Source organism: Syngnathoides biaculeatus, chromosome 5 (assembly GCF_019802595.1).
Source record: "Syngnathoides biaculeatus isolate LvHL_M chromosome 5, ASM1980259v1, whole genome shotgun sequence".
NCBI lineage: Eukaryota > Metazoa > Chordata > Actinopteri > Syngnathiformes > Syngnathidae > Syngnathoides > Syngnathoides biaculeatus.
The window spans coordinates 4806622-4832625 of NC_084644.1; the positions used below are offsets into that span (position 1 = coordinate 4806622).

Genomic DNA, 26004 nt, shown 5'->3' on the forward strand with positions numbered 1-26004 from the left:
GTCAGCCAGGTAACAGTCGCAGGCTGCCGGTGCCCCGAGGCTAATGGCGGCTCCCGAAACGAGATGCCAATGCTGCCACGCTGCCACTTTCCCTGTCGAGTGTCCTTTTATCAGTTAACCCTGGTTCAGGACAACATTCGACCAAGCAACAACTTGAGACAGCTTCCTCGACCTAGTGTCTCAAGTCAAATTGGTATACTTTTATTTAGCTATGCTAAGCTAAATAAGCTAAACTGTTAATTGCTCGAAACACGACATTGAGGCTATTTTTTTCTGTACGTTTGCCTTTTTTTAATGTATTTTTTTTATCTTTCCTCCCGTTTCTGAACCTTTAATGCTTTACAATGCAACATGTAACAACGTGGTCCTCCTAATTAATCATGGTACCGTTTGCTTCTCCCTGCTAATTTTTTTTCCATATAAAAAAGCAAGTTTCTTTCGGCTTGTCCCTTTTGGGGTCGCCACAGCGTGTCATCTTGGATGAACGCACGTATATATGTATATAAATCTATGGAATTCTTTGAATTTGTACAGAACAACTTGTTCTATGGAACTTTGGCTGTGCGTTTCTATAGAATTTCTGTAGAAATTCTCTGGTACTTGGGTCCTAAAGTTCAATAGTTCTTTAGAAGTATTTATTTTTTTTTAGCAGGGCTTCATCGACAATGAATCGATCGTCACGTTTACTGACAGTTATTTTGATGATTGATTCTTTCACTGAAGTCCTTTGATTTCTGCCATTCAACCTCATGCATCAGTGGAGTGATTATTTGCAGACATCTCCTGTTATTTTGGATAACGATGATCAACTCCCACCCCCATTTACGATATTTTGTGGAACAAGTCAGTGACAGAATCATAATCAATTCAAAAAATCTAAATTGGCAGTTTATTCTATCTTTAAAAAAAATCACCTTTTGCACCCATAGTATGAATGGATAGCTTTCCAATTACGCCATCTTGTGTGTCATAGAGGTCAAAGAACACAGGTGACCGGTGAAGCGTGACATTTTTTGTTTTCTATCGTTAATTTATCCGATTTGTCTAAGGGTGCTGGTGACACACAAGGTGGCGTAATTGGAAACGTATCCATAGCGTAGACTTGAAATGGAGTTGAACCTGAAACGGCGATCAAACTAGTAGCCGTTCGTATTAATCACTAATCAGGTTGATGTTTCCAATCTTCTAAGAACAACGTTAGTCAATTAAGTTCTGTTGTATTGAATCCTTGCTGTTTAGATTCCATAAGCACACGACTGGTTTGGCACTTTGTTTATTGTTCCTTGTGTTTTAGGGCGTCGCGCTTATCTCGGAGCTGTCTCACGGAGTTCCTCTTTTACGAGCCTGGCGCTCTTTCGACCGCAGACGTCCAGCCATAACAACGTGAGTCAGTTGAAGGCCGATAACGCGGACATAAACGTCAACTTTTATGACTCACACGCCGTTGCCTTGAAATCAATACATACATGAGCTGATCATATTTAACAATCCTTATCTAAACCTCATTTCTCTATGATTTTTTTTTTAAGGGGCAGTGGTCTTGATTTCTGTGAATGCATAATTATTGAAACTCACCAATATTAAACATCTTTTTTAACTATGAGGGACCACATACTTGATGAGCTGCGGGTCAGGGGGACACCATCAGTGTGCGCAAACTACAAAGTACAAGAAGAAGAGAGTACCAGTAGAGCTATCGGAAGCTATGCTGTCATCTTATCTGAACACTCTTGCAGTTGCAAAGTTGTGTTTTCTCCTGTTCAATTGTGATGATTGACTTGGCAGACACCATAAACAAATACTCGACACAACCAGTTGATCCTTTATTTGCTTCTGGCCAGGCCAGCACGAGATTCGATTTACTTAATTGGTTTTTTTTTTTGTTTGTTTTTTTTTTAAATTCTGTTCTACGTCCCAAACGCAGTCTCCCTGCAGGTCGGCCGACCTCGGTGTTGACCAGCGCACATTAAAAATTGCTTTTGTAAGTATCGAATTTGCCGCCCCCTTACTGTATTTTGAGGTCAGGAGGTCTGGTGGGTTCCTCTCAACACCGCCCATACCACAAAATAATAAGTCAAGATCATTTTTTAGAAACAACCAACAATCCCGCCTCAAATTCATCCCAATTAATATTTGTAGCCCAATCAAATGGTATAAAAAATATGTTTTTTTAGTTAAATCTTAGTTTTTAGTGTTGTACAATTCATTTTTATTTGTGTAACGTTGGGAACTTTATTTCCAAACAAAGCATACAATTGTGCATATCATTTGAAAATTAATAATTCAATAATTGTATAAACCTTAAACAAATGAAAAAAAAAATTCCCACAACATGCCAGGGAGGTGACAGAGGATGAAAAAACCCAAAAAACATTTGGATATTCTGTATTGTCAATACATAACAAGCATCTTTATGTTATACTGCGTTTTTCCTGGTGGCCACTAGAGGGCAGCCTTGCATCTCATCACAAATTCCATCCATTCATTTTCTGTACTGCTTATCCTCACGAGAGTCGGGATTCAACAATGAGACATGTTAAACTGAATTAAATTCGTTCACTGTTTTATGTCAGTATTAGTTGTGTTTGTAACCTCAAATATAAGATGCATGTTATATAAAAATGCTTTCGTTTTTGAAGATGTTTATTTGTGTTGTATATTTTTATTCATCTGTTGTACAGTTTTACTTTCATGGGTTTAATAATTAGAGCCTGAACTGAACGCTTCTACTATTGCGCCCGATTACTCCCAATCTTTCCACTTAGTTACTTGTTTTACAATGACTGAACCATTCGACAGTTTAATTTCCTCTTTTGGTTTTTCGTTTGCACTTCTTCTTCTTCAGCATTCTGTTTTCGCTTTTCAGTTGAATTTTCAACTTATTTCCATGGAGGTTTCGATGCGGTCATTGTTAGTGCGGGTATTTTTTCTTTTTGCCATTTCTCTGTAGCTTCTTCTTAACTGCTGCCTCCACCTAATCACACCCGCTTGTCCCCAGATGCCAAGTCAACAGTAAATTACCACTGACTTTTTTTTTTTTTTTTTTTGTGAGATATTAGAGATGGAAGCGGGCATGTGAGGGGAATTAGAGGCGAGGAATAAAAGATGTTGTAAAGGATGTTTGCTGACATTTTTTTATTGTTCCTCTAAGGCCACGTTAAATGTATTTTGGGAAAATACATCATACAAATCAAATAAATATGTATTATATATTATGAGTGGTCGTGGGGTTTTATTACAGTTTGTGTGAGGTTTCATTTGTTCTCAGAAATGCGCTGTGGGGCAAATGGCCAGCCCACCAGTTCTTCAACTGAACCACTGGAGGCCCTTCCTGTTATTAACTGTAACACTGATTACATTACAGTCTTTAAACAAGCACTTAAATTCCTCTAAGCGTCTCGGGTCGTTTGGTTCATTTATCAGCGCATTTATGTGCTCGTTTCCCGAGCCGTGCGTCACCTTGCTCGATTGATCGCCCTCTGTCGGCGTGGCATTTGTGCGAGCGAGGAACAATCAAACCGGGACAAGCGTGATTCCAACACGTATTTCACAAACGGACGCGAGCGGCTGGAGTCTGAACGCGTCTGGAGCCGTCGGTGCGGGCCGCACGCGTGAACCGCATGCCGCCCGCTTTGCCTCTAAAACAGATCGATTTCTCTCTTTCGGCGGGAGCTTAATGCCATCGATCCGTCAGGCCATTTCAAGATTAGTGTGAGCATTCCTTGCCCTGAGTCACATGCCTCCTCTTTCCCGCAGGTAATGACCGACCTTGAGCCCGAGACCGGTTTGTCTGCCTGCAGAAGTGTTCGGTCCCTCCGCTCTGGTCCCCTAATGTGGTCAACATGCCAGCGCCGTCCTCAGGAAAGGTATGAACCAATTAAAGTAACACCTCCTCCTTTGACCTTTAGCATCCTCTCCCTGTGGATCGATACCTAGTTGTATTTGCTATGCATTAAACCATCGCTCTCATTTCACATTTGAAAAAAACAAAAACATACAATATAGTAGGCAGTAGAACCTTGCAGCCAAACGAGAGAGGGAGATTTTTTCTTTTTTTTTTATTACACATTGCACATTTTAGAATGACTGACTTTCTTGCCGCGAAAGGAAACGTGGCTTTTATCTTGAACAGTCATCGTGCGATGTTGTAAATGAAAGTAGAGTAGACTGCATTTCAGTTACAGCTACATTTTCATTTTCACGCGATGAAAATGTACGATATTGTTTAAGTGATTGAGACAAAATGAAAACTAAATGAATTACGCTCTCAAAGACATCAGTACATTTCCAAGTTTTCCAAAGAATTGTTTAATACTGTTTTCGATTTTTCACGATATAAATCCAACGTAACGGTGTTTTCTCAGCAGATAAGACGGCGTTAAATCAACCCCAATATCATTTGAAACCACCAAGCGGGCTCTTTCTCACTCGATGGAATGTGGCTTGTGGCTTTTTCATCGCCTATATTTCATTCCCACTCCTTGCTTTGGTTTCATCAAAACGCAGAATGTATTACAGATGCACTCTGCTTCAAAGAGGCTTGGGAAGAGACCAAGCAAACATGAAAAGAATAACACATTGTTTACACAAGACATAAATCACATCTTGAGGGATCGCACCAGTGTGACAACCAATCCACATGCTTGAGGTTCCAACCAAAGAGTATTTCACTTAACTATTATGCATTTGGAGTAGTATGCGGCGCTTGTATGGGTTGAGTGATAGACCTAATTTCCAATGCAATTACACACCTGTATTGATTTGTCTGCATCTTGCACACTGGTATCAGGGACAGATAAGAGTCCAAATGGTGCTGAAGCACATGCTTTTTTTTGCCCTGGATGGGAAAACTGAAGGGGAGTTAGTTCACTTGGATTTTTCATCCCAGGGGGTTGGATGGACAGGCTCAAGAGCTTTCACGTGAGGCGAACGGAGCAACCAACGGCATCACAATTGATCGGTAAAGAAACGAGTGCCCAGGCAGGTTGATAAGACAAACTCGTAATCATTCAGTTTAATTTATACCTGGAATTAGTTCCTTCATGTGCCACATCTTCTGAGGCATGCTGTTGAATAAACTACGATTTATCAACGTTTGTGAAAGTGTAAGTAGACATGTTTCAGGGTGCAGATGATTATATTTTCGCAGATGATATTGTGATCTGCAATGAACACGGGGAGCAGGTGGAGGAACAATTAGAAAGATGGAGGCATGCACTGGAAAGGAGAGGAATGAAGATTAGCTGAAGTAAAACATAATATGTGTGCGTGAATGAGAGGGGCGGTGGGGGAAGCGTGAACCTCCAGTGAGAAGAGATGGCGAGGGTGGACGACTTCAAATACTTGAGGTCAACAATCCAGAGCAATGGTGAGTGTGGTAAGGAAGTGAAGAAACGGGTCCAAGCGGGGTGGAACAGTTGGCGGAAGGTGTCTGGTGTTCTATGTGACAGAAGAGTCCCCGCTAGGATGAAGGGCAGAATTTATAAAACAGTGGTGAGGCCGGCCATGATGTACGGATTAGAGATGGTGGCACTGAAGAAACAACAGGAAGCAGAACTGGGGGTAGCAGAAATGAAGATGTTGAGGTTCTCGCTCGTAGTGAGCAGGTTGGATAGGATTAGAATTGAGCTCATTAGAGGGAGAGCCAAAGGTGGATGTTTTGGAGACAAGATTCGAGAGAGCAGACTTCGATGGTTTGGACATGTTCAGAGGTGAGAGAGTGAGCATATTGGTAGGAGGGTGCTGAGGATGACGCTGCCAGACAAAAGAGCAAGAGGAAGACCAAAGAAAAGGTTGATGGATGTGGTGAGGGAGGGCATGAAGACTGTGGGTGTTAGAGAGGAAGTGCAGGAGATAGGCTTGGACAGAAAAAGAATGACACGCTGTGGCGACGCCTAACGGGACAAGCCGAAAGAAAAAAGAATTTATACCTGGAATTAGTTCCTTCATGTGCCATATCTTCTTAGGCATGTCGTTAAATAAACTAACAACAGATTTATCAAGGTTTGTGAAAGACATGCTTCACGGTGTAGATGCTACATAAGCGAAGTAATTGGCTGCCACTGGATTATGTTGAGCAGTGCACTGACTGTCGTTAGTGATACAATCGGACGGATCGGTTCGTCAAAGCGACCTGAAAATTGTCGTCGATGACGATCTTCCCAAAATCGACAGATTCTGAAAAGGGATTCTTTCCATGAAGCGGATATTCAGAGGGTCTCAGTAGATGAAAAGATGATCCCAATTGCATGGGCATGTACATTCCAGCAGTATGTACCACTAAAGCAAATTCCAGTGGGAATGAAGTATTTTGCGCTGGCATCAGTGGATGGAATACTGCTACGCTTTGAAGTCTACCCGGGCTGAAAGACACTAGCTTTGCAGGTGCAGGGTTGAGAAGGATTGGATTGAGGAACATTGGTCATCAAATGTCTCTCTGAAACTCTGACTGAATGTATTGTGACCACTCTTCACCGGCACACAAGCTATAAATCACGTGCTGAAAAATGAGGTATACCTTACTGCTATTGTGATAAAGAGTTGGTCTCTCAAGGAATAAAAAAAGATACCAAATGACAAAACCCTGAAACAGAAAGGAAGAGGTTTGTCAGGCACAGTAACCAAGGCAGATGCCCAAGTATGGATTGTCAAGTGCTCTGAGGATCAGCCAGTTTTGTTATTCTCTACTGTTCATGCTTAGCAGTCATCGGACACTTAGCAGCAGTGGTCCAAGAAAGAAAAAAGATGTGCACGAGTACAACTCAAAGATGGGAGGAGTTGACTTGTCAAATAGGATGATAAGCGACTACCGAACATAAAAGTGTACCATTCGAAAGGCGATGCACTTCACAGATCTTGCTCCTGTCAATAGCTCTGGTGACTGTCACAGAGATAACTGGGAAATTGGTCGCCCAAGGAAGGCTGTCATGACGTTTCTGGCGTTTGAGATGGTAGTGGCCAAGGTATTCATCAGCGAGAGTGATGTCATTCTTAAAGATGCTCATGTTGCGCAACATACACCTTCCACCGTCAGGCAAAAGATCTCGGGTTGCTCCAGTCCCCTACATCTTTGTCCACTTCAGTTGTCCCTCGGGGGGAAAAAAAAAGAAAATTCTATACTTTGCAAAGAACTCTGGAAAGTCTTGTGTGTGATGCATGAGACCTAATGTATACCTCTTCTTCTTTTCTTTCAGCTTGTCCCGTTAGGGGTCGCCACAGCGTGTCATCTTTTTCCATCTCAGCCTATCTCGTGCATCTTCTTCTCTAACACCCACAGTCCTCATGTCATCAAACAACCTTTTCTTTGGTCTTCCACTCGGTCTTTTGCCTGGCAGTTCCATCCTCAGCACCCTCCTACCACCGATACTCACTCTCTCGCCTCTGGACATGTCCAAACCATCGAAGTCTGCTCTCTCTGACCTTGTCTCCAAAACATCCAACTTTGGCTTTCCCTCTGATGAGCTCATTTCTAAACCTATCCAATCCTATTCACTCTGAACGAGAACCTCAGCATCTTCATTTCTGCCACCTGAAATTCTGCTTCCTGTTGATTCTTCTGTGCCACCGTCTCTTATCCGTACATCATGGCCGGCCTCACCACTGTTTTATAAACTTTGCCCTTCGTCCGAGCGGAGACTCTTCTGTCACATAGAACGCCAGACACCTGCCGCCAACTGCTCCACCCCGCTTGGACCCGTTTCTTCACTTCCTTACCACACTCACCATTGCTCTGGATTGTTGACCCCAAGTATTTAAAGTCGTCCACCCTCGCTATCTCTTCTACTTGTTAGTCGAAGCAAGTTAGATAAAGCTACAGATGAAAGAATGTTCAAGAACAGTAATTGTAATTGTTTCCTTTTGTGTAATTGTTTTTGCGTCATACAGTTGGATCAATCAGTTGTAGTCATATGAGGACATTGATTTTTGAGACAGCCACTTATTGTTGGAAGCTAAAATTGTCTACATAAACCAACTGGGCCCTTGTGGTCCTTGTGTTATGATTAGCCAAATGTTCACATATAAGGACATCATTTGTTGGGGGGGGGGGGGGAACTCTTCCTGCACAAAGACCAAGTTTAGTTACGCCACTTTATTCGGTCGTACTTATCTTAAAATGGCAAGGAGAACTAAAAAAAAAAAAAAAATGGCCACTAGACAAAAGCTGAGGTCTCAAGAGGCTATTGTTGTTAACAGCCTTATAATTGTATCACACTTTACATTTTGAGTCTGTCCAGAATGTATACCTCAGCAGAGGCCACCACATATGTCAAGCACAACAATTGAACATATGCAAGCCTGTGCAAGAGGAGGAGCGCGAGGTGGGTCAGTTTACAGTTTGCCCTTGTTGGCCTCCGAATCTTTCCAGATCTCCTGACTGGCCCGCTCCTTTCTTTGCCGTCTCCACAACCCAATCACTCAAGGTGAGCGAGTAGGCTTTTCTTTTGTTGGGTGGGGAGACAAATGCTTCACACCAAAAATCTTGACACCCTTGGCATGAAGAAAATGCATGATTGTGAAACATGCCAGCAGTTGCTATGGAGATGTTTTTGCAGAACCGTTCCGTGGTCTGACGTTAACCTTGCACTCTCCTCTTGACGTGTTGGCTGCTACAAACACACTTTATTCTTCCCAATCAATATTTCAGCAGCAGTCCTCAAACACATTAGGCAGCCCATTAATATTGATGCAGGCCTTAAAATAGTCAAAGAACACATGTTCTCATTAGGATACCGTGGCGCTGATTGTGGCGCACATGTTGCAGTTCCAGCGGTACAGTCTTCGGAAATGCCTTTACATGTGACACGAAAGGCTGGCCTAGCCTTGAACCACCAGTTACAAACCTTTCCCTTCCCCCATCTGCATTTCTCCCTCTGCCCCTTTTTGTTCCTCTGTGCTTTCTCTCTATCCGCCTCTCCCTCACGCACACACACTCCTGCGAGCTTAGTGTCTTTCCTGTATGCTCGGGGGGCCAGCAGAGGGGAAGTACACCGAGAAAGAACAGCCCTCTGAGTTCAAGTGCACAGGCTTAAAGACACAGCTGGCGCCGACAAAGGAGAATATAACAAAGGGGGGAAAAGAATGACCTGTTGACGAGGTTCCTCGCTGCATACTATTTGGCGCATAGTGAAGGAAAAGGGGGGGAAATTCAAAAAATACTTGCAACAAGAAAAATTGAAAAATGTCTCCTCCCCTTTTCCTTTCCACATATTCCCTCCCACCTTCCTTTCTCTGAATCGCCGTCCCTCCCTCGCGTCTCCTTCATTCCTACCAGGCATACACACACACAAACACACACATGCGCTCGCACACACACACACACACACACGAGGCGATTGATGCCTTCTTCCTCCTTCCCTTTTCTCAGCTCCAGCTCTTTGCACCTCCCGAGACTTTGGTGGCACCAGCGCGGAACCGGTTCTGCAAAGCTTAAGCGAACGGCGTCCCGGCGGCACCTCTGCCAGCCCGCTGGTTTTACCCCACGCGGCGGATAAAATGCGAAGGGTGAATTGGCGCGAGGGGCTGGAAGGAAAACAGAAAAGCAAGCCGTGCTAGTTAAGAGGGACAGCACGAACTCCCGAGTGGACCGAGTGGGAGGAACCAAGTGGTTGAAAACGCGGGACAAGGTAAAAGTATTAACTCGCTCTCTTGAAGTTATTTAACAAGTAAATTAAACACATTCGAGTTTTATGCCAAGTTCTTTGTCTCTTGTCTTGTTCGTGGGTTTTGTAGTTTGGAGAGGAAATGTTCCTACTTCCCACTCCAGCAAAAATATTCTTTTTTCTCCAAGCTTCTCCTGTATTCCCAGCATTATCTAGTATTTGCAAATGTATATTGCAGTCATAGTATTTGCCAAACAGTTTAAGGTCTAGTTGGGTCAGCTTGCTAATAGTCAAAGGCTGATTTGAAGGCCCATTAGGTTGCTGAATGCGAAAGAGCGGCAGGTCAGGTACTCTTATTTTGCACAGTCGGTAAAACGTTGTTACATTTATTTAAGCGTGTCGATGTTTCAGAGTTGACGTTGGGAATTTGGATTATGTAGCTATCACGCTCCCCACACAGTGACAAATTGTACACTTGGTAATTTCGCCCGCTTTCAAAACGCGTTCCCACACTCATTGCTCCGTGTGCCCACTCCTCTTCATACCTGGCGCGATTGTGTCCGTGCACCTCTCACCTCATCCACTCTCACCTCCCCGCGTGTTCGCAGCAGCTATTGTGTCCGTTTCTCTCCTCCACATGTGCCCTGTTTCACTCCAGGCTCTCCATCTCCATGGAGACCTGCTTACAGCTCTCGGGCCTTGAACTTCACCGTGACTGCATGCAAATTGACAGAGATGCCCCGCTTGTCTCCCCTGCCGGGGAGCGGCGTTCAGCTGAGGGCAGAAAGAAAAAAAAATCGCAGAGGCTGACTTGTTGTAATCTGTGCATTATTGAGACTCATTTTTAAAAGTCAATCCAGATATTTGACTGAAGATATTGTGCTTTATGTATCCAAATAATGTAATTGAGAGCAGATTCTTCTCTATGATGCCATCCTGGCAATTTATAAATTGAAGTAAATTCATTAAGATTTAGCAAGAAGCTGTCTGAAGAGATTTTTTTCATTACCACCCAGAATTTGCTCAGATTTTTACAATTATTTTCATGGCTTCGTGCGAGAACACAGTCTTAATTAATCTTAAACAACATTCCGTTTTATAGTACGATATTGTGACATTTCAATACATAGTAGTTATACGCTTGTTAACAGTAGTTCAGTAACAATCAAGAGACAAAGAAAAACTAACAAACTTGACCTTTCACTATAAAGATCTGGTACTGTTGAACATGGATATGGGATTGAGTAATTATTTGCACCTTAAGTTCAAGAGGTTAGTTTTGAATGCAGTACTGACAATGTCGAGAGTTGAATGCCATCCCTGCCTAGTAGTAATTGGATAAACTGCAGTACTTGTGAGTATATAACTGCTCCAATTCTATGTACCATGAGGTCTTAAACAATACTATTCCGAACCAATTATTATACTTAATAATTGATGACTAAAATCAATAGCAACAGCCCTGTTTGGATGACTGTACTCCAAAAGTAGTTTTGTATTTGTGACGATTATAGGACATGCTTGCTAACTCATTGCTAACAACACTGTAGTAATGTGCACTTGGGGAAAAAAAAAATCTAACTTGAAATCATCTCGGCAGCAATATTAGCCTTTGTTGTTTGAGAAATCAAGTAGAATTCTCGAAAGCTGTCCTTGTAGTTTCTTAGGGCTAACTTTCACAAACCTTCAATAAAAGTGCAAGTCAAGATGCATGTACTTAAAGAATCCGGAAGTTAATGTATGAGGCAATATCGTGAGTTTACCTTCTCCATGCTCAAAGTGCAATTGAAGAAGGTTGTCATGAAAACATCTCAAATATTTCATCAAAGATTTTGAAAGGCATTCCATCTGCGCCTGTGCCAAATATCTCTTCAACAACCAGAGAAGGTAAATCTTTACTTGCGTTTCTTCAAGGTTTCTTCAAGTTACAAAGTGTTTTTTTCCTCCGCACTGTTGCCAAGTTCTTTGTTAAATATTTGAGAAGTATGACCTTCAATGTCCTCGCTGTGAACAAAGCACTTGGTATCTTTGGGAGATTCGGAATTGTATGACTGTTTCTTTTAATACGGTCCTTAAAGCGTGCAAGGCATGAGAAACTTGCACTTAATCGTACTGAGAAATAAATTGTTTACGCCAGGCTGCAAATATATCGGTTATTTTCACCACGTTCGGCTTGAAATTTCCATAAATGGATCTGTGACGTTTCAACAACAGAGTGGCAAAATGTCGCGCGATTTCCCCTCCGTGTGACGAAACACAACTCGGTCTTCACAATCAATTATGCAGCCTTGGTGTGAAGGTCTACACACAACAGGCATGATCCAGTATGCGGACACAGAGAGAAAGAGCGAGAGAGAGAGAGAGAGCGTGTACACCATGTGACCATCCACTATGGAAGTGCTAAAGCTCTCTCACGGTCTGAGCGTGCGATATTCCCTCTGGACTAAGTGTTCCAGTTGCATTTGTGTCTCTGGTCTAGGACGCAGGGTTGAAATGGGGCTGCGTTTGGGAGGGCTCCAGCTGGATACCCGCAGGGCGTTCCTACTTGATAAGCAGCAGTTTCCTTCAGCAAGGGTGAAAACTAAGATTAATAACCAGGTTGAAAGTCTGTTTTTCCTCCGACACTTTCCTTTCGTCGAATGATGTGCTCATTTATGGCATGGGGAATGTTCCCTTGTAAAGAGGCTGATGCTTAAAGTGTACTGTATGTCAGGGGTCGGGAACCTTTTCGACTGAGAGCCATAAATGCCAAATATTTTAAAACTTAATTTCAAAAGGGCCACGCAATATTTAAAGTAAATACAGGTGAATTTGCGCATTTATGTAGAACCAACATAGTTCAATAAAGTCTCATTGTTACGCTGTTGCTCACCGATGATTACAAAAGTACTAATTACCATTAATGCGACTTCAGGTGCTTCCTGGTTTTGCTAATAGGTTGATAGTCTATTTCATACATCGTCACAAAGGGGTTGAGATTTCCGTCCGTTAATCGTGAACGTAATTCAATCTGATTTTCCATCATGACGGTGGGATGGTGAGCAGTTCTTGCCGACAATAGCAATAACAATTTTGTTCGTTTGATTATCTTGTCTTTATGCGAAGTTGGCAAAGTGTTGATTGGCGACGTCGAGTACAAACGGTTTGGCATACTCCCCATCTGTGAATTGAAACACACAGCAGAACCCTCCATCTCCAAAAAAGACCATCCATTCTTGTTGAAAACTTCGGTGGTACTCATATTTCTTTCTTTGCGTGACCTTTGTCAAAAGCGTTTCCATATTTAGTTGTTCCGACACAATACGCATTAGACCCTTCTGCACCTCTGGACATTGACTACCACGCAAAAACTACGGCAACCCACTTGGCCAAACTGTCTGTACGTCATTTGGGTTCCCTCCCACACCTAACTACGGCAACCCCGCTAAGACAAACCTTCTCTGCACGACAGAAATCGCATGTGCAGTATGTCGTTATGAGGGCTCCGCGAGCCATTCGCAACTACCAAAAGAGCCACGTATGGCTCGCGAGCCGTAGGTTCCCGACCCCTGCTGTATGTGATTATCTCGTCATGTTATTCATTTGGAAGGTAAAGTAGCCTTGTCTAAAATCCATCTTTCAAAGTACTGTACTGTACTTGTGGCTCAGAAGCAACATTTGTGTCTGGTTCTCGAAACTTATGTATGTCAGGGTAGAGCAAGTTGCCAAACTGTTGATGCAGAGCTTTTTTTTTTTTTTTTTTACATCATTCATAGAATGAATGTCTTTTTTACTCTTATTATTAAGATGACAGGTATGAAATATGCTCCTCTTGATGAAGTTAAATCAACCAAGATTTCAATCTTTCACTCTCAGATGATGAATGGACCTAAACCCCGAAAGGGTTAGCGCGACATCCGTTTGTGCCTCCGAGGGAGTCACGCGGCTTTGACAAAAGAGGTGAAACGCATTCCCCGTAGTTTTCGTGTAGCTTCGCCAGTGAAACAACCTTTTCGCCATCCTAGATTAAACCCAATCTTTTCAGTCCAGCGCCGTAGTGCGGTATCGCAGAAATAGTGCCGTGCACCTGACTGCGGCACAATGTCCTTCGCCTCTCTTTGGCTCTTCAACTAAGATGGAGGGATGGCTAGTGTCCCCACCCACCAATACTCGTGTGTTGTGCTCCCTGAAAAAATGGTGGTAATAAATCTAAACGGAAAAACACTTTCAATTTGTCTCTCATCAGTAATCTGTGCAAATGTTTTCATTTGGAGGTGTTTATTCATTTGTGGCCGGCCCATTTTATAATGCATTTCCTTACTTTGTACTTGCTTTCTCTGAATTGATAACTTTCTGCACTGACGTAAACGAATCTGTGCACCCTGTAAGCGTGTTTTCATTTAAAAAAAAAAAAAATGCTGTAGTATGTTTAGGAGCCTGTCTGCCATGATTCCTGTGTTGTGCTATGGATGGCATTTTGAACAGATGCACGAAGGTCACGCATTAACTCCTTGCTGGAAATATCTGTTTGATCTGAATGTAGAGCGGAACTGTTTTTTTACTAATGCCTTAAGCCCCTGTGTGTGTTTATATATATATTTATATATATATATTGCAAGAATATTTTCCCCCACTATTCTAAAATGTAATCATTAAATCACGAACTTTCATCCATCTCTTGGTTCCGACATCTTTACTGTTGACTGAAATTAACGTCACAACTGTGCTTGCAAGGCGAATGTCACGTGACCAAACCCTTAAAATAAGTTGCAGATTCCCTGTGTATACTATGATACATAACTACGCATTGATGACAAAATGGTTTGAATGAAAGTTGAGCGTGGTTGGGTCCGAAGCTTCACGTCAACAACCAGCAGTTATCGCCGCATCGTCGGGTAGTCCACCAACCTGTTTTCCTGCTTTGGTCATACAAGGTTCACAGCGCAAGTCTGAGAGCAATTGTGATCTTATTTTGAAAATCGGGGGTACTACATACGACATAATCTTGCGAGGGAGAAAAAAAGGATTTTAGTTCCCATTTTGAATGAAAGCCAAACTATGAAGAATATTCTCTTTGGAAGGACTGAGTGTTGGCTTTGTACAATTACCTGGAGGGAGAGGTGGTCACCTGCGGGTTAGTAGTTCTAGACTGGTGCAAAGCTTTTGAAAATCAGCAGCGAGAATTTTATTCTTTTTCGTCTCTTCCAACGGCCTCTGCCACTACTTTTCCACGTCGTGCTTGATGCATGGCTTTTTCCTTTCACCAGTTTTCTTGAGAATGTCCAAACCTCCTCTCTCTGGTGCTTTCAATGACGCTTCAACGTTTTATGAGTAACCGCTTTTAAAAGTTGGAGAAATGGTTAGTTACTTGAACCATATTTTGCCCTTGTGTGTAGTACTTTTTGCGAAATAGGTATTTGACTGAGTGGGCCGTCTTTGGTGTCAGGGTCAGTCCCTTGTTGAAATACAGATGGAGGGTATTATTCCTGGTTTGCCATTAAGCCATGTGGTGTTCCCTGGTGAAAGAATGAAGCAACTGAATGACGCTAGTGTGAGAATTCTTCTGGGTTAGTTTTTTTTTTTTGACTGTGTGCACTATCATTGTGCATGTCTTTGGTTATTTTCATTTCGATCAGGCTGAAGAGAAAATTGCCACCGCCACAACCACATTCATGCTCTCTTGAGCATCATATCTTTTCTCCTCTGCAAACATTTCAATTGCCCAAAGAGTTGGATTAGCAGTTTGGCTCCGGATTTGGAGTGTCCACGTCTCAACCGTGAAACTCCAGGTTAGTTCCCTTACACCTCCATGTCCTTGAGCTTGAAACCGAAACCCTTTGCACAAAACAAACTGCATCATCTGTGTGTGTGTGTGTGTGTGTGTGTGGATGAGCCATTTACTTTCCTTCCACTGCCCCTTGCACCATCATCATTGTGGTAACGAGGTGCCATTTGTTAAAGGCCCTTTTGGTGCTTAGAATCTAGAAAGAGGCTCTATAAATGAAATCCATTTACCATTTATCCTTGATGTGTTGTCAGTCCTTTTGCAGGCTAATTGAGCCAGTTGCTTGAGGTTACGAGTGTTCTTCGGGCGCTCATTTGGCATAATGCGCACCGTGTACTTTGTAACAAGCAGTCTTGGAGACTATACCAGCTGACACTGGGAGAGAGGCAAATTATACCCTGCACAGATTACCAGTCAGTCACAAGCCTGGTATTTAGATACAGACAACCATTCACGTGTAATTTCACCTCTAAGCACTTCAAACTGTCCAAATTATGCATGTTTTGGTCAGTCGGAGGACCCTGGCTTAGCTGCAGAGAACCCAGGCAGGAAGAAGAGAGGAAAAAATCCATTACATGAACATTTCTTGCGTTCACCAGTTCAATTTTTTTTGTGTTTTTTTTTTTTTCATTTAACTGTGAGGTCAAATGTGTTGTTGTTTATGCTTGTCTGGATTTGTTTGATTTGGGCTGTTGCCAGTGGATAATAATCTATTATTGAGTTGATTCTTCTACACTTTGAGTTGATGTAGCCATTTGCCCTTTGTTACCGACAACCATCAAAATGTGCGTCTTTATACACAGAACCTTTTCAAAAAAAATTTGAATATCATGGAACAGTTTATTCATTTTCACAATTCTATTCAGTTACATTTTCATAGATTACAGATAGAAGGCCCACAATTTACGCAATTTTAAGTTTTTATTTTTACATAAATTGGCCTTTCAGCACACCAAACTCACAATCAGGAATTAAAAAGATTAGAACCCTCTCAAGAAATCATCCCATTAAAATGTCACACACAAATCATTTACGCAGCGCAAAGCACATCTAGAATTTTCTCCAGGTGTCGTTAAATCTCTCCAGTTTGGTTTAGTAGTCTCAGTTGGCTTCAATTTGGGGAATACCGCAGAGTCGACCACTGGCCAGAAGACCATCATCGATATGCTCGATAGGATGTGTGAGCCATAAACGTTCTGAGGGAAGGATGGAAAGTCTCGTGAAAGGACAAAATGTATCAGTAGAAGAAGCATCATCAAAAGAGATTACCATGGGCTTCAGCAGATTATCAAAGACAGAAGATTCAAGAATCTAGGAGGGATCCAGAAAAAGTGTAATAAGCCACGAGTCATCAGCTTCAAAAACCACCACTTTCAGACGCACCCTGAAACTGTCTGGTTCCTCCGATCAAGGCCACTTCTGAACCTTGAGCCACATTCGGAAGCGTCTCAAATGGACCGAGGAGAAGATGGACTGGACTGTTGGGCAGTGCTCTGAGGTCCTCTTTTCCGATGAGAGTAAAGTGTGCCTTTCATTCAGGAATTAAGATTCAGGAAAGGTCCAAGAGTTTGGAGGAAGACAGGTGAGGAAGAGAACCCATATGAAGTATGGTACAGTGTCGGTCATCTTTTGGGGTGCAATGTCAACTGCAAGTGTTGGTAAACTCTGCTTTCTTAAACCCAAAGTCACCGCAGTTGTCTACCAGAATGTTCTAGAGGACTTCATGATTCCTTCCGCACAGGATCTGCATGAAGATTCCCCCTGCCCATACCGCCAGAAGCGCCAAAACCTGCTTTGATGCCCAAGACATCACAGAGCTTGACTAGCCAGCCAACTCGCCGGATCAAAACCTGATTAAGAACCGTTGGGGTATTATCAAGAGGAAAATGAGGGCCACCAGACCCAAAAACAAAATAAGGACACAAGCATCAAGAACATCTGGGCTTCCATAACTACCAGACTGATTCCCTTAATGCTACGGTGCATCCAGGCAATGATTCAAGCAAAGGGATTCCTAACCAAATATGGATGATTACCATATCATTTTTGAAGTATTTGATTTGATTTTGACCCCAATTTCTTTTTTTTTTTTTTTTTTTTTTTTTGCGACAAAATTGTGGAATAAAAGGTGATTCCTTCATCCTATTCAATTTTTTGGGAATTCCTGATATTTAAAATTGTTTAAACTGTGGGCCCTGAATATAATCAATGAAAGTTTCGCTTTTTGAATGGAATTATGGAAAGAGAGAAATTTCTCCATGATATTCTATTTTGGGGGGGAAGGGTCTGTGAAGTCAAATTGTCATTGAAAGTTTTGCAGCTGCTAAAGTGTGCATTGAGTGTAAAATTAATGTTCATAGTTAATCATCCTTCACATCTGCTCATTTTACCTGGCATTGTATCCAATGCCCTCCATTATGTGAAGCACATGCTCTCCAACGGCAGAAGTGTCATCTGCCCGTGTGCTAACCTCTCCGGTGCCAGACGAAGAAGAGGAGGCGGCGGCGTACACCGTGTGAAGAAGAAAGACGAAGGCGGACCGAAGCACACCGTCTGTGACTCGGATCCAATTGTCGGAAAGGAGAAAAGTAGAAGGGAAAGCAACCATTTGTTTCGTGGGCCATTATCTGCTCATTGAATCGTGACCTCGGCCGTCTTTATCAAAATGAGATTCGTGATGTGCAGCTTTCTGTGCACGAACCCGCAAGTTTGCTTTCTGTATTTTCATATTTTTCGCCATTCTCAAAAGGTTCCGTAATGTAATACCAGGTTTCATCTGGAGCGAGTCTCTTTCATCCTCTAGAGAGAACTCGATCACAGCAGTTAACGTGGTTAGTTAGCATGTAAGTGTTTAAGCCTGGCTTCAGGTCTGCTAATGTTCGAACATATGTCACTTTCACCGCATTTTGGAACAAAACGCAAACAATGGTTCATAGATGTAGCAATTAATGCTATTTCCAGAAATGCGGCATCAAAAACAAACATTGGCCAAGAGCCAGGAGGAAGTAGAGGCGAGCATTGTACGTCGGGGTCTGCAGGGTCACATCTGTAAAATGAAAGGAGCGGCCGCGGTCGGCTGCCTCCGCGCAGGCGTGGAAAGGTCAGGAAGTGCGGCCCCCCAGCACAAACACCGGCCTCATTGTTCAAGTTCAAGGTAACGCTAAGTGGAGGTTCCATTCACTTAGTGAAGGCTGCGCAGTGCATCTTTTGAACGCCGCCTAAAACCTCACAAGCTCGTGTGTTGGCCCAGGTGCGCTCGCCCGCCCCCAAGTATACGAGCGAACAAAGTCGCAGTCAATGTCAGAGGCCCGTTAAGCCCCCCTCCCACCCCCTACCCTGTTATGTCTGCTTGGTCGTCAGCTCCTCATTAGCTCCTCACAGGGGATTTCCTGTTCACCCCCCCCCCTTCCTCGTTCCTGTTCAGCGTTGAAAACAATATTTCACTTTTTTTTTTTCCTTTTCTTCAAATCCAAGTGCTGTGGATTAAACTCTTTTGAGATAGTCGTGCTAGATTTAAAAAAAAAAAAAAAAAAAAAAACGGTTTGCGCATGGAGACATTCTCGGGGGTTTGTAGAGCAGAGCGAAACCGTTGGGAAGTCTGGGACTAATTGATTACTTGGCACTCGCAATGAGGACTGGCGCACACGTACACACCGAGGCACATAATTCAGAGTATGAGTCAACCCCTTAACAGAAAATCAATAATAATGCAGGAATGATTAATCAGTCCCTTCATATGCCCCCCCCCCCTTACACACACACACACACAATCATCCTCTCCTCCTCTCTGTCCCAATCGCCGTCTCCCAGCTCAGTATTGATCTGAATGCATTTGCTTCCCATTTATCCCGCATCCCCCACACATACACACACACCCCGCCCGCCCTTTCGCGGACACGCTGCATCGGCCGGTCACAAAGAACCTCTTAGCGAAAGAATTGTACCTCACGCGCAGCGACGCACACTTGCAGGACTGCGTGCGGGTTTCGAGGCGATCCCAAGTCGCTGGCATCATCCCAATACTTCTGTAGGCGCCCGTTTGTATGCATCACTCGGTAGGAATTGACTTCATTATTCCGGGGTGCAGATTTGAGGGGACCTTTTCATCGTGCAGGTGCATTGTGTGTGAGAGAGATTCTGTATCACACTCGTACACCAGTCCAAACACAAGGCAGCATTCTTAAAAGGCTTAACTGACAGCTCATTTGAGCCCCCTTGCTCCCCCCCACCTACCATTCTGGTTGGTGGCACACAGGTTGCCATGACGCCAGACTGTTTTGTCTGCCCTTTGACCTCTTTAAGGGGTGCTGTGGTCAATCAGGCATTACATGTGAGGAGCAAACAGAAAGGAGGAGAGAGGGAGATGTGTGTGTGTGGGGGGGGGGGGCATTTCCTCTGTAAAATTGAGGTCCAAAAGGTTCCTCCATACATCCGCTTTGTAGCTGGCAGAAGGTGGGGAGCCCTCCGAGAAGCCGGCGGCGGAACAAAGACACGTGCACAGACGCGGCTCGCAACGGCTAAATGAACTGGGCCGCGGCTCCCAGCGGGCAGGGAGTTGTTACGCTCATTGTGAAGTCGAAGACTGGCGAAAGCTGCTCGGCTGCTTCTTTTTGAAGTTCTATTTGTCGGGCCGGGGCGGGAGGCCCGGCGCTCGTCCCTCCGTTTGAGATGCTTCGCAGATAATCACAAATACAAGGCGACGCGGTGTTTACGCCACGGAAAATTGTGCGTGTCGGTTTGTGTCACGACAGTAATTGTATGACATTAAAGTCGAAATGATTTACTGTCAGTACCCCAGCCGTGTTATTGGAGAATCTGTTTACATAAATGCCAGCATTCAAGATGCAAGCGTGATGTCGTGTTGTATCTTTACTGAAGCCTGAGATTATCCTAAAACTTGTGTGACGTGGTCCAATATATGACAAATTGATAAATGTTTAGCTAAAGTTGGGTATGATTTGATTTTTTTTTTTTTTCATCAAATAATATGTCTATGGCCTCAAGAGATGGAATGCTGAACTAGTTGTGAACTTTGTGAATTATGTGACTGCCTAGATTAGCTTCTGTCCACGCAGTAATGTGCTTTAAAGATTAATATGCTGCAATGCTCCAACGATGATAATGGATCTTCCGCCGCACTTCTGGACAATTTTATCTGAGCAGCTCATGAATGCCCGCAGTCTTTTCCAGTGACACTTGCTGCTTCACATCTTGACCCCCGTGACCTCTCGGTTAAACAATCATTTTAAGTCCCAAGGCTTCCCAATAAGATCACCGTGTGTGTGTGTGTGTGTGTGTTTCAGATGGAATTTTTTCTTCTGGCTGAGGAGCACCTGCTGTACGAGAACCAGGAAGGCATCAGATGGTAACGCCATTTTGACGCGATATACGCGACCTGTCGGGATTTCCTCATCCTATCCACTTCTCGCTGTCCCACCACGCTGTTGTGAACACATAATAGCCTCATGCCTACAAGTTAGTCCAAGCACACTCATCGTAAAAGGCCTACACTGCAGACACAGCTCGTCTTTAACGCCAGCCACCATCGAGAGAAATGTTTTCATCACTTTCTGTTGTTGGTGAGCATGAGAACACAGAAGTTACTTTGGTCATTTCCACAAAACATTTTAGAGGAGTTGATCCAAGGAAGATTATATTATGTTATGGTGAGGAATAGGGTAGGAAAAGCATTGGCCTCACAGTTCTGAGGACCCGGGTTCGATCCGCCTGTGTGGAGTTTGCATGTTCTCCCCTTGCCTGTGTTGGTTTCCTCCGGGCACTCCGGTTTCCTCCCACATCTCAAAAACATGCAAGATTATTTGGACGCTTGGCTCGGCTCGGCTGGCAACCAGTTCAGGGTGTACCCCGCCTGAAGTTTTTTTTTCATTCACAGGTAAATTGTAAACATAGTAAGTTTTATTGTAAAATGATATATGTGTACTTTATCCTGTATCTGTATAGCTGAGGACGGCGCAGTGACCATTTTGTCTCTCCTTTACGTCATCCCCAGAAATGTATTTTTTTTCTTGTGTGGATTTTAACTCACGATGGAGACGGACAGAGCTAAATTTTATTTATACAATAAGGTGATGAAACGTTTGGAAAGGAGGATACGTAGCCTTAAGTTTGAAAAAAATGCTTTATAAATTCATCATTCATTCCAATCATAATTTCGCATAGTTTCGCTTTAGTCATTTTAAAGTCTTCTGCTTCACGTCAACCGAGAGACATAAGTGCTTATTTGCTTTCGTACCGCCGAGTAAGGCTCTCTAAATAAGATTGTTTGTGTTCTGTACGTGCTTGGAGGAGCGACGATATTACCTGTCTCGGTTGAACTTTCAGTTATGCGTGAGCTTATTGTCTGTGCGTGTCAAGTTACTTGATGAAACGAAAGATGAAGAACGCCCCCACAGCTCTGCTTGAATGTTGAAAGTTTTAAACAGATTATCTCTGGATCAATAACTCAACCAGGCTAAATTTGATTTTTTTTTTTTTTTTTTTTTTTAAAGGCCATTTCCAGAGTGCAAGTAAAGAATATTGGCAAAAGTTGCAGATAATGTGTTTTTTGTCGTACTCGCACATTTTTTGGCCAAGAAAGACTTGGTCACACCTGCAACTCTGCATGCATAGGTTCACATCTGTGCCATGGCAACAGTTTGGCTAGTTGCCAAGCCCTTTGGGTTGCCAGGCAAAAGGTTCCTATGGCAACGCTCCTTTTGCCATCTTGGTATAAAGAGCCCGGTCGAAAAAAAAACAAAATCAGCATTGCAACATATTGTTACACGTCTGCTACATTGTGAGGGGAGTGGAAGTGAAGCCACGGGATGTTTGATTGCGAATAGCCAGCCGCGCTGCTTTTGGTACTTTCTGAAGCCGTACCGAACATTCAGCCCAGCTTCCAGAATCTCTATGTTCCATCATTTAATCACCGCTACAAACGCAAAGCTTCAAAGCAAACGCGCATCATGTACCATGTCGTTCTTCTATGTCTTTGAAGAACTGGAGCCATCATCCCCGCGTATAGAGAGACGGGCCAACTTGTGTCACGGCGTGATTAAGAGAAACCTAAGCCTCATTAAGGGATGGCCCCGAAGACAAGTTCTGTAGCTGTGCCTTTCGCCAGACGGGCCTGCGGCCGCAAGGGCGGAGGGAGCAGGAAGCGCGGGAGAAGGATAGCTGACACTGACACAATTACACCGCATCACTCCGTGATTTGACTGCGAACGTACGACACGCTGGGAAATAAGGTAGAGAGGCGGTGGGGGGGCTGTATAATGGCTTGGCGCGGCCGGGGGAAATGCTGACAGAAGGTGGCCAAAAGGGTAAGGGGCGGGCGATAGGGGGGGTTTGCACAAGGGTCAGAAGTAAGAATAGAATCAGGATGACAATCAGAAACAATAGAATGGAAGTTTTCGTTTTCGGATACAAGCGGACGAAATGAGTTTCCTCCGCAGGGTGTCCGGGCTCTTCCTGAGAGAGAGGTTGAGAAGCTCGGTCATCCGGGAGGGGCTAAGTGTCGAGCCGATGCTCCTCCGCATCGAGAGGAGCCAGGTGAGGTGGCTGGGGCATCTGATCCGGATGCCTCCCAGACGCCTCTCTGGCGAGGTGTTCCGGTGACGTGCCACCGGAAAGAGACCCCGAGGACGATCCAGGACACGCCGGAGAGACTATGTCTCTCGGCTGGCCAGGAAGAAGTGGCTGGGGAAAGGGAAGTCTGGGTGTCCCTGCTGAAGCTACTTCCCTCTCGACCCGATAGATAATGGATGGATGGAAGTTTTAGCAAAGCGTGTGTGACGTTTGTCATGTAAAGTCATAACTGCAAAGTTCACCAGGAGGTCTAATATAACACATATTTTCTGTAAGGTTTTTTTTTTCTCATGCAAATGGCGCGCGGCACTCCCACATACGCCGTCTTTTGCCAGCAGCGGCATTACAGTACATTGAAAACGTGTCGCTGTGAGACGGGATTTGCTGAACCAAAGACAGACGACGCTGCAGCCGTCATCAGTTTCGTTTCTGCCCGATGTGTGGCTAATGGCGAGCTGTCAAGAAGCTGTCGCGCCTTCACGGCTGCTGTCAGTGTGTTGGTCAATTCTGCGCCTCTGTCACAAAACTTTTAGAACCGTTGTGAGCAGTTGTGATGATGGTTGACACAACGTTGCGTTCAAATAGCTACAACAGCTTATCTGGACTGTAAAAAAAATGAACTGCATAACTTGTCGGAGCAAACGATAGCGCTTGCTAACTTGTTTTAAAAGCAAAGCATCGAGGTTCATTGGACACATTCACGCTTTCTTACAGGGTTCACACAAGGCAAAAGCATTTTACCTGTGTTATTTAACAACATTTTATAACATTATTCTGGTTTATATGGCTCCTCCCCAGTAGGCTCGCGTCTGCCAGGCCTAGTATTCTGTCTGGTCAAGGACAGAGACACTCTCCTAAAATCATAAATGGCTTTAAACAAAGTGAAGTTTATTCATTTTTCATCTGATATATGACACTAAAAACATACAGCTTTGGGCAGGTTTTGTTCGGGGCAATTCGAGATCAGAAAATGAGAGAAAAAGAAACAAATGAGATTCTTAATTCTGGTGGAAACAGCATGTCATAGTCGTCCTTTCTGTCGCATAAGTAAGCCTGATAGGATGCTCGATGATTGCGGAACCTCCAAATTTTGAGACCTTTTTTATGTTTTTTCAAAGGGTTTGTGTCTTAATTTTCCAAACTGTGCAACCGTGAATATCTTGAAATTTTAAGGTACGACTGTCATTATTCAGAATTCACATTCTTCTTGTCTAAGCACGAAAGCCTGAAAGTCCTCCGTGTCACGTCTGCTTTTGTTCTGCAGTCTGGTGACACTGAAGTAAAACTGAGGCTTAGTCACCAGTAGGTGGCGTCAGATGCTTAGAAATGCATGACAGTCTGATGAATGAGCACGTAGTGAAACCTTCGGGAGTCGCTCACCTGCATGAGAGTTGTAAATGTGTGGCTTATTCATTTTAGTTGAACTTCCCAGTCAATGCGTATCCGCCATTCAATTTTCCTCGCCGGTCACGTTTCCTTGCAGCAAATTGAAGGATCATATCTGCTGCTTGTGTTTCTAGAAAACTGACAAGTCGTCCGAAAGCATCGGTGCGTGCATTCCAAATGGGCTTGAGAAGTTGCGTGAGAAAGATTGCGTGGCGTTTTCTACACGCTGAGACGGCGTCCGGGGGTGCAGCTCGACCGTCTGTGCTCTGCAGCGTGAGGTAGTTGGTTGTATTGTTTCGCATAATAAACAGCACGGAGATAACTGTACAACCTTCTAGCTTTCCCTGCGGAGTCACTTCACGCCACCTCGAATGTACCCCCGGCCGAGAGGTAAGTATGTTGTGGCTCTACGGGCGCCGTCGCTTTGTGGCAAACGACGTGACTCATCTTTTTTTTTTGTTTTCTAATGTCGCGTCGATTATCCCTTGCGCGCTCGCGGTACGTCCGCGCAGCCATCAGGAAGTCGGTTTTATTTTTCTGTGGGCCTAACAACGTGTCATGCTGAACACCTGCGCGGTTGTTCGGCTCGTGGCATATTAGAGTCGGTCAAATTGTCGAGAGAGCATCGAGTCTAAACATGTCACGGACACCAGACGTACACGGCCACACCGTGGATATTGTTGGTCCTTGCACATGGCAGTAAATTATTTTTTCCTCGATTGTTGCAGGTGGCGCGGCCTTGCCAATAACTGCGCTTGCACACTGTCATGCTCGTTGACGCGCCGCACGAGTCTTTGCGCCGTCCCCTGGAAACCTACAGACGCTCCTGCTCGCTAATTTATTCCAGTTTTCAACCCAATAACCCCCCCCCCCCCTCCACCTCCTCCTCCTCCCGTTTCCCCTCAGTTTGTCAGCTCGCAGTACGCACCAACTGTAGTGCATTATAGCCATCTCTTCATCCCCCCCCGCGCCTCCCGGAGAAGGGGCATCTATAAGAATAGTGCTGATTCGGCAGCGCCGCCCGTCTTTATCATCCCCGAGCACGCCGCCCTCCTGCCAGTGGAGACAGATGAACACCTGACAGCGGTGAGGCGTGTGGGCCAAGGATAATGAGCACGGCGGAGAGACGGCAGCAACTCCAAGCGTCTGGCGCATTTTCCATCCGTCCCACGTTTGAACGTTCTTTATGTTTTATTCATGTGGAGCGTTCCCAAGTTTGCAGCAGAGAGCAGTCCGGCGCAAAACCGTCCCTCCCGGTTTTCACCTCTGCTCCTCTCGAAGCATCTGCAAATGACATCCTCGCTTGGTTTTTGGCAACGCCGTCTGCGTTCTTTTGGGGGAGGTGTGGGGGGGGGGTTAAACCGAGTGCATCTCGACCCCGAGACAAACGAGGAAGACTCCATCCCAGACTGATGATGTCATCCCTGTGGAGCGCTCTCAGTGCTTTGTCTCAGTTGTACTGCAGAGTACAGCCGCAGGCGCGCACACTCTCGCCGATATACACACACACACACACACCTGGCTGTCACATTCTCTGCGTGACCGGGGGAGTCGCGCTCCGACCTCTGAAGAACCGCCTTTGCACAGCGTTTCAGGACAAAATGGCTCCCACGGTAGCCGCAATCCTGCAATGCCGGCGTTAATCTGGCCGGTACGAGTCGCGTGTAC

The 26004-nt window shown here is 44.3% G+C and overlaps 1 protein-coding gene across 6 annotated transcripts in view; it reads left to right on the forward strand.

Annotated features, from left to right (window-relative positions):
- Positions 1–26004, forward strand: part of spaca6 (sperm acrosome associated 6) — a 53191-nt gene that overhangs the window by 109 nt on the left and 27078 nt on the right. For 4 of the 6 annotated variants that reach the window (XM_061820261.1, XM_061820262.1, XM_061820260.1 and 1 more), the window contains exons 1-5: positions 7–193; positions 1295–1383; positions 3757–3866; positions 9365–9623; positions 20667–20728. The gene's annotated coding sequence lies outside the window, so the exon portion shown is untranslated. Of the gene's footprint in view, positions 1–6; positions 276–1294; positions 1384–3756; positions 3867–9364; positions 9624–20666; positions 20729–26004 lie in introns of those variants that run through there. The other 2 variants (XM_061820264.1, XM_061820265.1) reach the window with 2 other exon arrangements.